At 33.0% G+C, this 11311-nt stretch overlaps 1 protein-coding gene across 2 annotated transcripts in view; it reads right to left on the bottom strand.

Annotated features, from left to right (window-relative positions):
* LOC145671919 (nucleoside hydrolase-like) overlaps positions 1–2433 on the bottom strand; it is a 55013-nt gene extending 52580 nt beyond the window's left edge. For both annotated transcript variants that reach the window (XM_081741135.1, XM_081741129.1), the window contains exon 1: positions 2380–2433. The gene's annotated coding sequence lies outside the window, so the exon portion shown is untranslated. The remainder of the gene's footprint in view (positions 1–2379) is intronic.
* Between the last annotated feature and the right edge of the window lie 8878 nt (positions 2434–11311).

Genomic DNA, 11311 nt, shown 5'->3' on the forward strand with positions numbered 1-11311 from the left:
TCGTGACGTAATGGGTAATATTCCCGTCTCTGGGATTGAAATTATGACAATTAATGCGCAGAACTCACTGCTTTTCTTTCGTACGCAAGCTTTGTCTAAGAATATATGTAGAGGTTTAGAATATACTAGAACCAGTTAGAATTAGCAGAAAGTTTCGTTTTAAGCTTCGTAAGTTTACATTCATGCTCTTGTTACAACTGACATCTTGTAACTTTTCCTATTCTTGTGACAGCCAGAATTATTATCTATGTATTCCTTAACCATATAAAACCTGGTTCTTTAGTCGCATAGCACGGCAGAAAAATAGAACATTATATAATAAGGGATAATATTAAGAAATACGTTAGAAGAAATAATTCAGTCATGTCAATTTATGAAGCTATTGTAAAATTAGGAATGCTTTGCGTTTGTTTCTTTGGACCTTAATGTTCTCTTTCAGTAGCGACAGTATTTGAGACCGCTCTCGTTCCGAAGATGATAACACTTACTATTTGTTTACAGATAATAATAATAATAATAATAATAATAATAATAATAATAATAATAATAATAATAATAATAATAATAATAATAATAATAATAATAATAATAATAATAATAAAATAGAGATGTCTGGTAACCTTACACACTACACACTCTTACGTGATATATGTATCAATCTTCATGATAATGAGATCTAACAAGTTGCATGAAAATACCATGGCAAACAATAACAAAATCGAGTTGAGTTGAGTTGATTTTAGTTTAGCGTCCCTTTCAGCAGCGAGGCTATATGAGACGTGGACCTACTGATTAACGTGGAATCCGAACCACATGAGCTCCCGCCGGGAAGCGAACCCGGGTCTCCCACGCCAAAGGCGCGTACGCTAGCCGCTTAGAATAACAAAATCGAGTTCTGGCAAACAACACCATGGCAATCTACACGTCACCTCTTGTTCTTCCTCAGTCAGAATCTTTGTTATAAGAGCACGGTATGGTCATTCGATTTTTTTTAACGGAAAATACAGATGGGAGAATGAACCAAAAGCTTCGAAGGAAGGAGATGGAAGAATAAACAGTGTTTTAGATTGAGTTCTATGCGAAGAAACAAACTTACAACAAAATGTAACCACTGGATGTAGAATCATGTTTTTTTCCTCCTACATGTTTATGATTTTCTTTTCTCCTAAACATTCTGTCAGGAAAAATGTTTTCGAGGACAAATAATACGAGGCTCATGTCAAAATAAGGGCTGCTAATTTTGTACAACGGGGCTGGCAATACGGACATAGTTGAGAATACGCAGGAAATGCCCTAGTATTCTGTGCTTGCAACAGAGGTAGGATCGTTCAAGTGAAGTTACGTGGACCTACGTGCGAGTAGCAGTAAAGTGAAATTGCTACTGTAATACAAAACCCCTCCAAATGTGGAGTGATATCTGTCATATGATTTCTGAACACCAAAGGACAGAATACAGCTGTTATCCATCGAGAATTGTGTGCCAATTTACGGAGTAAGAGTAATGAATGAAGGGAAGGTCAGGTAATGGTGCAGAAAGGTTTGGGAAGGGTGTTTGAATGTTCATGACGATGAGTGTAAACAGCGATGAGCGTAAACGAGTGCTAGTGCACTCGGTAGATCTCAGTCGTAGAGCGTGGGGTCCCTGGTTCGATCCCAGGTCAAATAAGCTTGTGGTGGACAACATTGTGCTCGTGGGTTTTATCGGGTACTCCCGTTTCCTCCCACTTTCTCATTCCACCAATTCTTCCATCATCATTCCCTTATTTTAACCATCGTCTCTCTCAGCCCAAAAGGACATAATAGTGGCATATTAAACTCAAAAGATTTCATTTCTACCAGTAGGCTACCGCGGTCCTAACTCAACTGATTCAATTTCAGACATTTCATATGTAAATATATGTTCAGTTATTTATGTTCAACGAATGAACTGAAGGATGAGATCTAGTGAAAAATATGAATAGCCAATATCAACATAATGCTGTGTTAATTACTCTTGTTTAATTAGTTTTCTACATTTCAATATAATTTTCATATTTTAAAAGCAAAGTTGAAAGTGAAATATAAAACTAATACTTTTGGTATCGAAAGTTATTTTCAACAGGTTGAGAAGGACACAATTTCAGTAAGCAATCATTTTTTTAAAAATTAGGCTTTCTTTACTGCAATTTTCTTTTCAGTACGCAATATACGACCTATATATTAGCAACATCCTCTAACTTTTGAAATTAAGTACTGTGACTTTGTAATTTATATCGTCACTATTGCGAAAGTTATGTACAAGACCGATTTTATCTATAACAAATTTTTAAAATAAGAAAAAATACAGCTTATAGAAATAGAAATTTAAGACATGTAATAAAAGATACAAGTGTTACTTACAGCGAGAAGTTTTCTTCAATGAATGACTGTACTTTGATCTTAGGTCTTATTTATATTTGTTCTGCTAGATAAGGTTGTGTTTATTAACACTACGATATATGCGACAAAAATGTTTACATATAGCGGTCAGATGCTTACATCTTTCAATTTACTTATATTTTAATGTGATAATTCTTAAGTAGCGGTGCTCTGTGCAATAGAAGCGAGCGGAAAATATTATTATTATTATTATTATTATTATTATTATTATTATTATTATTATTATTATTATTATCCTTTATCCTGATCGATTTCAATCTCAGGCAACAAGCAGTATCTAGGTACTTCGATGCCTCAATGCAAGTGTATGATATGTTTCATGAAAATAACGTTTAAAAAAAAAAGAAAAGAAAAGTTAGTGTTATCACTGGACATTGGATTTTTATGCACTTAAAATTAATGAAACATGCAAGCAATTATGCTGCTAAATGTGTTAAAATATGCACTTCATATGCACTAACAATGCAATAAAAGAGAGTATTTTCAAACATGCAGCAACGGTATTTCAAGGTTTTGTAGGTGAAATATAACATCGAAAGTATATCTTACCTTTCAGAAATTTTTCAGAATTTATATTTGTGACAGTCACAGTTTATATACTCCTAACTTTTTAAAACACACAAAATTATGAGATTAATATAAGAACACAATTTCTAGTTTTCCTTCACATTTATATTTTAGAGCGCATTTACTTTACAATAGCAATACGTGCCTCACTTTTCTACATATTATCACTGTACAAAGAAGTTTTCGTTTATAAGGATTTACTCCTTTCCTAATTAGCATTACAGTATATTACAAGATGCTACTCTACATTTTTTGGTGTCAGCTTTTGACATTTGTAGCCAGAAAAAGAGGTTACTGGACAATATATTTTATAGAGGAGCAGGTTTAGTATCTATTTTTTCTGATAAGTTGAAATTTAACTCTTGAAGGAATTTTTCCATGGCTTTAATTGTTTTGTAATCGCGGTTTCTAATAATAGCATCTGTTAATTTCTTTTCCATAGAGCGCCTGAATTTACCAGAAACTGACTGGAGCTCGTTCTTGAACTACATTCACTAGAGCTAAGCATTCAGTGAGCAACATTCCTCGCGTCTCTTGTTTCTGAATTGATGTCGATACGAAATTACAAACTCTTTATCATTATCAGATTTCTCTTAATGTCTTGACAAATGTAAGCGTCTTTGCTTTGCTGATCGGTTGCTAACATTATTGGTTCTCCATAAACTCGACGTTCTCCCATCCTTCTACGAAAAATGCCGTTCTTTTGCATAGACATGTAAATGCATTCAAAACACAAATTAAAACTGGAATTATTTCTTGCTATAAGCACAGATGCCCAGATCTGAAATAATATTAATAATAAAGAAACTTATACAACATGCTGAATATGCTCTTAAGCACCAATCTTTGAAATATGCATTTATATGAATGATAAATCTTCAAATGCGATTTCGAACTGTATTATTGTTGTTAGAAACCTCTAGCAAGTTTAACGGGGATGCATATAAGCAAACAAAATATGCATTTTCATAAAAATCCGATGTCTAGTTGTACTGCTATTCTAGCGACTATGGTTGTAGTCGTCATTTTACTTGTACTGTTTCAACTTGTATGTACTACGTGCAGATTGTGTGTACGTTTTGGGTAATTCATTATTTCGTTAACTCTTGTAGTATATTTTCACATTGATGCATAAAGTTGTTATACGGAATTCCTTTTATTGTAATTGGAATTGTTTGAAGGTGTTGAAAAGGTCGAAGAGAAAAAAGTATATATAAATCCCTGTTGAAAAGGTCGATACGTTGGAAACGTTTCGAGGTGTTGGTCCATTACGCAGTCGCCATCCCAATTAACTAATGATTCGGAAAAATTCCTAAAGGTCGAACGTTTGAGATAATGAGAAGAACAAGAGCTTGGAGAATACTCGAACAAGGTTAGAGATTAAAGTTTATGAAATATTGAAACAAAATATGAATATGCTTTAATCTACCGCAACTTATAAAGTTTAGATCTACGAACTAAAATTTCAATTATTAAATTTTATCGATTGGTTTAATGATATCTTGGCTACATGCATCATACAATAGGTAAGAAACAATTCTTTAATTACCAGTAAAACATATAAGTTCTGGAATAAGTCTTAGCACAGATATATATTTGTTTTATATATGTGCATATATTAATGGCTTCTCTCCTTTATTGCAGATCTACGGAACTATGTACATCTCTTCCCATCGGATCCAACACAATATGAAGTGGTAAGTGTATATTTCCCTTCTTTCTAGTATATATATATATTATTATATCCATTATGTATATATATTTCTTTTCCCATTCATAGATTAATCTAATATATATTTTTCTTTTTTTTCAGATCCATAACTTCCACCTCGACATATTTATATTCCGATTATGAACAAGAGATGCATATATACCTGCATTATTCAATTTGAAGATCATTTCTAAAATAAATTGTTAGCTGATGTTCCATGTCCATAGCTTAACTTAGATTATTAATCATTTATAATACACGATCTTGAAGATTACATTATGTAATATATACATATATATCCATAGGTTAGTACTTGTCATGAAACCTATGTATAAGAATTTCGAAATAGCCATTGAATTGAATTGAATTTTAAAAGTTTATGCGTACCAAAATTCTTATTGCCAATTTACATATCGTGTAATGCGCTATGGTGCAAATCTAGAATAACGGCGCATTACATAGCTATCACTTGTATAACTATGGTCTAACCATGACAACTGAGACACCAAAAAAGATGTAGAAGCGAAACTTTGCACGAAGCAATTAGACGGTCTTGCCAACCCAATATATGGTACTACGTAAAGTTAGAACAGAAATAAAATCTACATGCCAAGGGAAAACCTACAATACCAACCTGACGTTCAGTTTTGCAAACTTTGCGAGATGCAACTCCAAACAAGTGGGAAATCGAAATTTGTGTTGCTCAAACTAGGAAGAAGATATAAAAATATGTTTGCAGTTGAAATCGAAGAGATATTAGAACTCTCTCAGTTCACAGGATGTTCCAAAGAATCAGATGAACAGTTCTGCTACCAGAGAGGAGGAAAATGAGAGAGGTTGAAATTGGTGCAATAACTCGGAAGCTTCTTGATTACATTATATTTCTAAGCCTAGGAAGCAACGCTGTATCCGCTAATGATCATATTGACGTTTATTTGAGATCGGTAATGGAAGTACCCTCTGAAATGTGAGGTATTGTGCAAAACCTGCTAAAAATGCGTGGTATAAGATGGCAACAATATTTGAAAATTTTTTCGTTTTCCCATTCCTGTGAGTGCACCCGAAAAATAACTTAGAACTTCGACATTGTGCATGTTATGTCCGTTCTATTATCAAGCCGATGCAATGTGTTGTATCTATGTTGTTGACACTGAGCAAAGTGATAGTGTGATTCTTTTATGTAATTACTTTAATTGTTATGAAAATGGATGAGAAAATATAAATAGTGCTCTAACACTTGAAGTGATAAGGTGAGTCCATCGGACATCCTCGAAAATAAATCAATTTCAGTACTTTACTATAAGCACTATAGATGCCACCGTCAATATATGCTCCTACTAGAGTATTTTGAATGGAAATACGGATTAATTGTATTACTTGGATCATTAGTTTTTTTAAACATATATATATATATATTGCAAAAATGTAGCACAAACTGATAATATGAGTCTAACGGATTCACTGTTATAGATGAACGTATTTTGTCTATCATGTACATTTTTGTTTACTATAATCAAAGAACTCAAGGAAATAAACATGCATTCCTTGATGCATGTGGAAAGTTTATTACGTAAAAATGGGCCTAAAATTCAAAATGGTGGAGGAAAAATAACTTGAGTCCAATGGACTCACCTAATCATTTTGTGTTACAAAAAGAGGCTTATCATTTTAAGGGCTAGTAAACAAAATGTGGATGATGGCTCAGTGGTAGAGTTCACAGATACAAGTGAAGCAGAGAGGACATTGGCTCCTACTCACTGTGCCTAATATGTAGCCAGTTAAGTGCTACTAGTAAGTGTTTTTTTCTATTCCCTCTTATTAGTAGTGGCTATATTGTTTATTTTTGAACAGCTTTGATTCTGTTAGAGACTGCTAATTGTTTGAAAACCATGTTTTGTTTGCTTAAATTTATGCGCAACATGTTTAGCTATGTTGGTAGTATATCCGTCCGTCCAAACTTGTAAGATTGTGTTGTTAGTACGTCCGTCCGATACTCTCCACTATAACTTGAGTGTATGCGGAATTTTTATTCTGTTTTTGCAATAAACACCTAGAGCTATTACTTTAATCAAGTTCGTTAATGGAATCAATCCGTTAACAACTTAACGGATAATGGAGACTTTAACGGTGGGTATATACGACCCATATCCGTTTACATGTAAGAGAATGTTTTAATTCTGCTTTTTGCAATATATAGCGATTATCTCGGTTAACTTTGTTAATGCTGTCAACCTATTAATGTATTAGCGAATAACAACAACTATAAAGGTAGGTATCTATAGCCAATATTCCATACAAGTATCTTTAAATTTTTTCTGAAAAAAAATAAAATAAAAATAAAAATAAAAATAAAAATAACTAGAGCAATTACCTCGACCAGTTGCTTAATAGAGTCAATCTGTTAATATAATTGGATAAGCTTGCATATGTGCATTATTTTTATTCATATTAGTTTCATTTTTTGTATATAGTTTAGTGGTTTAGTGAATTCTTTGTGATTCTTTTAGTGATTTTTCTGGTGAGTTTTTGTGAGTTGTGTTTGCATTGGCTGGCAACAGTGCCTTCAGTGTGCTATTCAAGTTGTGTCTGTGCATTTGACAATGTGCCGTGAAGGCAAGCATATTCATTAATAGTTTCAGAAAAACATATTTATTCATAGGTTTTAGAGAAACACTCATGTTCATTAATATACAAGATTTACATGTTCTTAACGGTGTTTTAGAGTGCTACTCAGTTTTTGTGTGACCGAAGACAAAGTATGATGGTTTAGCAAGCAACCATGTGGTTTAGCAGCAAGCAAGCAACAATTACTGCGGAAAGAAATTAAGATAAGTAATTCATTGTACTAATATTTAAGTATTATATCAATCATTATATTAACATATGAACAAAGCATGTTATATTTATCATATTAACGCATGTACACTTGAACAAGAATTGAAGCAAGTAACATCTAAAATATTCGTTAAGTCTTATTTCTCGTTCCTCCATGATATCTGGGTGAATCAGTAATATGGGTTTAATCATACAGTTCATTAGCTGTGGTTGTGATATGCGTGATTTGTAAATAAAGTACATAAACATGTCACCCCTTTATACATCATCAATAATAAAGCACAAAGGGGACTTTAATGATGACTATATATAGCTCATATCTTATACATGTAATCAAATTTTTGAATTCGTTTTTTTTTTTTTTTTTTTTGCAATACATAGCTAGAGCTATAACTCAATCGAATTTCCTATTGGAGTCAATCCGTTAAAATATTGATGGATAACTGCGACAGTAATGGTTGATCTCTATAGCCCATATTCCATCCAAGTAAACGAATTTTTGAATTATCTTTTCTGGTAATTGAAGATAACAATAGTTCAGTTTTAGCTGTTAATAATTTACCAGATACATGAAAAATAAAATGGATCATACGTAATTAGCAACTAGATGTGATGTATTCTGATTCAAAAAATCATAGAAAATTTTTTTTGGGGGGACATGTCGCTGATTTTTTGGTTGAAAATTTGTTATACCCTTAGGTACAATATATATTTTGGGGGGGGGGGCTGAAAGTGATGGCAACATTGTTAAAAAGAAATAAAACTGAAAACAATTGTGTTTTTCGCACAGTTTTCAAACCATTTTAGAGCCCTTAAGTTGAGGGCCCCTTCGAACAATCGTTTGGCAAAGTTCACAATTTTCCTTTCTCTTGCGTCCCTTCCGATTCTGTCGTTCTTCGGCTGCTTAGATTGTGTCCATTTCGGAATAGAAACACCAAACATGTCTCCTGCTTCCGCTTCAACCAACCGACTGTCGCGCAACAAAGTTACACAGCTCGTGGTAAAGAGCGCTACCGATAGAGAGCGCCACTGTTTGCGGCCAGTGAAGCAAGCACTGATAGATACGAGGAGCCGACGCGAGGTATGTGTAACTTCGTTGTGCAAGACTCAGTCCCCCCCAAAATTTTTTCTACATTTTTTTGGAATTTTCAACACGCAAAAAATAAATAAATAAATAAATAAATAAAAATAAAAATAAAGAAAATACGCATCGATGGTTTTGAAACAAATTACACACACCTAGATGGTGTGTACAATCTCTGAAACTTTCAAAATTTTTCGACTACCCCCACCAAAATTTTAAAATATTCAATATTGAGCATGTATGATACGATAATTCGGTAAGGGGAGGGGGTCAAAATTTTTTTGAGGCACTTTTAGGTCAAGGGCAACCTTTCGGGTTAATAGCGACCCAATTTGGATGAAGGGCCGATTTCACTATCTTACTAGGAAAGAACCTTTGCTTTAGTCATTAATACTGCTCTTAACTATTATGTACCCTACTTTGTTATGCAGCTAAAAATATTCTGAAGATGGCATATACCGTATAACACCCAAGGGATATTCGTAAATTACGTATCGGATTGTGAAAGTACGATAGACTTCAACAACTGATTCAATGTAAAAACATCTTATAACAGAAAGCGAAAAATATACTAATTAATACTTTTATGAATTACACAAAAAAGATTATTTTCTGATTAAAATGAAGAAATAGGACTGTAAAAGCATTGACTATAATGGATTAAAATGAACCACTTAAAGAGCCTAATGCTTTTTTAGTCTTAGTCCCATTTCTTAATTTTACCCCAAAAGAACCTTTTTGTATGTAATTTTTGAATTTCTTCCTCAAGTATGATATAATGTTGAAAACACAAGTCTAGGCAGTATATAGGAAACGAAACAAACCAAATTTTACAACGATAGAAAATGTATTTAATTATGGCTAAAAAGGATAAAATTAAATGAAATAATTTTAAAACTAAAATTAAATAATTAAATAATTCAGTGATAGCCATATAGAAGCCCGCAGGTCGCATCCAGCTCGTGAATAAAAAATGTATATTTTACTGCGTATGTAAGGGGGACAGTGTAGCTGGCAATCATAATGTACCTGAATCAAGACGACTTTTTAACTGTGAAAGTATGTTATCTAATCTTTCGGTTACCAAGTCGATTCTACAATTTAAATCCGTTGGTACTGCGCCAATTTTTAGAGAAATGCAGATTTCATAGTTATTTGCAAATAGTTGTAACTCAGGTCCCAATTGGACTAGACACACGAAACAAGATGTAGGATACGCAGAATAGAAGGAAAATTGAGAAAATGTATGAATTATGCACATTCAATATACCGTAGTCTCATTATGTTATGATCTTTCCACGCCGTGAACAGAGTGTTTCCTGTGCATTTCAAACCAGACTTCTCCACTAGATAAAACGATCCAATACACACCACATTTGAAATTAATTCCAAAGATGAAATTAATTATAAGAACAACTCTTTATACGACAGAAGGGTTCTTTCTCAGGTCCAAAATCAGGAAAAAGCTAGAGAGGACGGTGCTCACCCTAAATTAATTTTTGTAGCTACTAAAACAAGAATGTTATAAAGAATTTTTCAATTGATTGAAGGCTAGACATGAAATTCTTGCAATTCTATTTATTAAATTAAATTAAATTTAGCACAATACTTCTTTCTAGATGCATCAAAATATTTTACATAACAGATAGAAAATATGCAAATGAATTGATTTGAATTAGGTACAACTTTTTTGGTAAAGAAAAAAGCATGTGTAAATTAATGACGAAACTTCTTAGTCTTGGATTTGCGTATCGTAATACTTGTCAGAATAGTCTGACCTCGTGCATAAACCTTGATTCCGAGAAAAAAAAAACAAGTTTAAAGATAAGCGATCCCATATGTTTCTTAAGTAAATTGCGATTGTAAACAATTATATATCTGGCAAATAATGCTATTCTGATTACATCTCTTTACTACACGAACTTTCTTGTGCGTAATTGCTATCTATAAATTACCCCAATTTTGACCAAAATATTATTTATGCCGAAGTTACGATTTGAAGCCGTTCATATCCTTTTTGAAAGGAACTACAGATCTGCTACAAGTTTATTAAATAATAAATAAATAAACAGTTTTGTGATGTTGCTTAGTGTCTTCGTCATTGCTTCCTGACACGTATCACTTCGTTTCTTTGAATCCAGAATGGCGGAATGCGACACAAATCTTGAAAAAGCCAGTCCTAATTACGATGCATATGGAATCCCAGCGTTACTCAGCAATGGATTCGGATGTTATGATCCTGACTCTTTCAGGATATGTGTCACATTCCGCCATTCCGGATTCAAAGCAGCGAAGTGTTACTTGGCAGTATTGACTTCTGCCCTTCTAAGAAATCGGGTTGGTTACGAGTTTGTTCTTCCTCAATGTGTTATTCATTGATTCTTTGATGGTAAGTCATTCATTAGGAATATGTGCTTATTATAATAATAAAAGAATATTTGGCATCTTAATGTTGTGTATTTTTTAATTTTTTAGACGATTTTGGTATAATTAAAAGCGGTTTAAGGTTTCTTCAGATGCATAGGAAACTTAAAATATGTCTTAGAGAATGTTTTAATACTGGAGATGTCTTCTATACGAAATTGTTTCGTTGTACAGTAACAGTCTCCCGTTTAATTTTACATTTGATAAAGTTGATCACTTGAAAGTTGAAGCCTAGTCAAATGGAATATCGTCTTTAAAGAATACCGCAAATA

The sequence above is a fragment of the Thermobia domestica genome, chromosome 2 (genome assembly GCF_964235325.1).
Source record: "Thermobia domestica chromosome 2, izTheDome1.hap1.1, whole genome shotgun sequence".
NCBI classification, from domain to species: Eukaryota; Metazoa; Arthropoda; class Insecta; order Zygentoma; family Lepismatidae; genus Thermobia; species Thermobia domestica.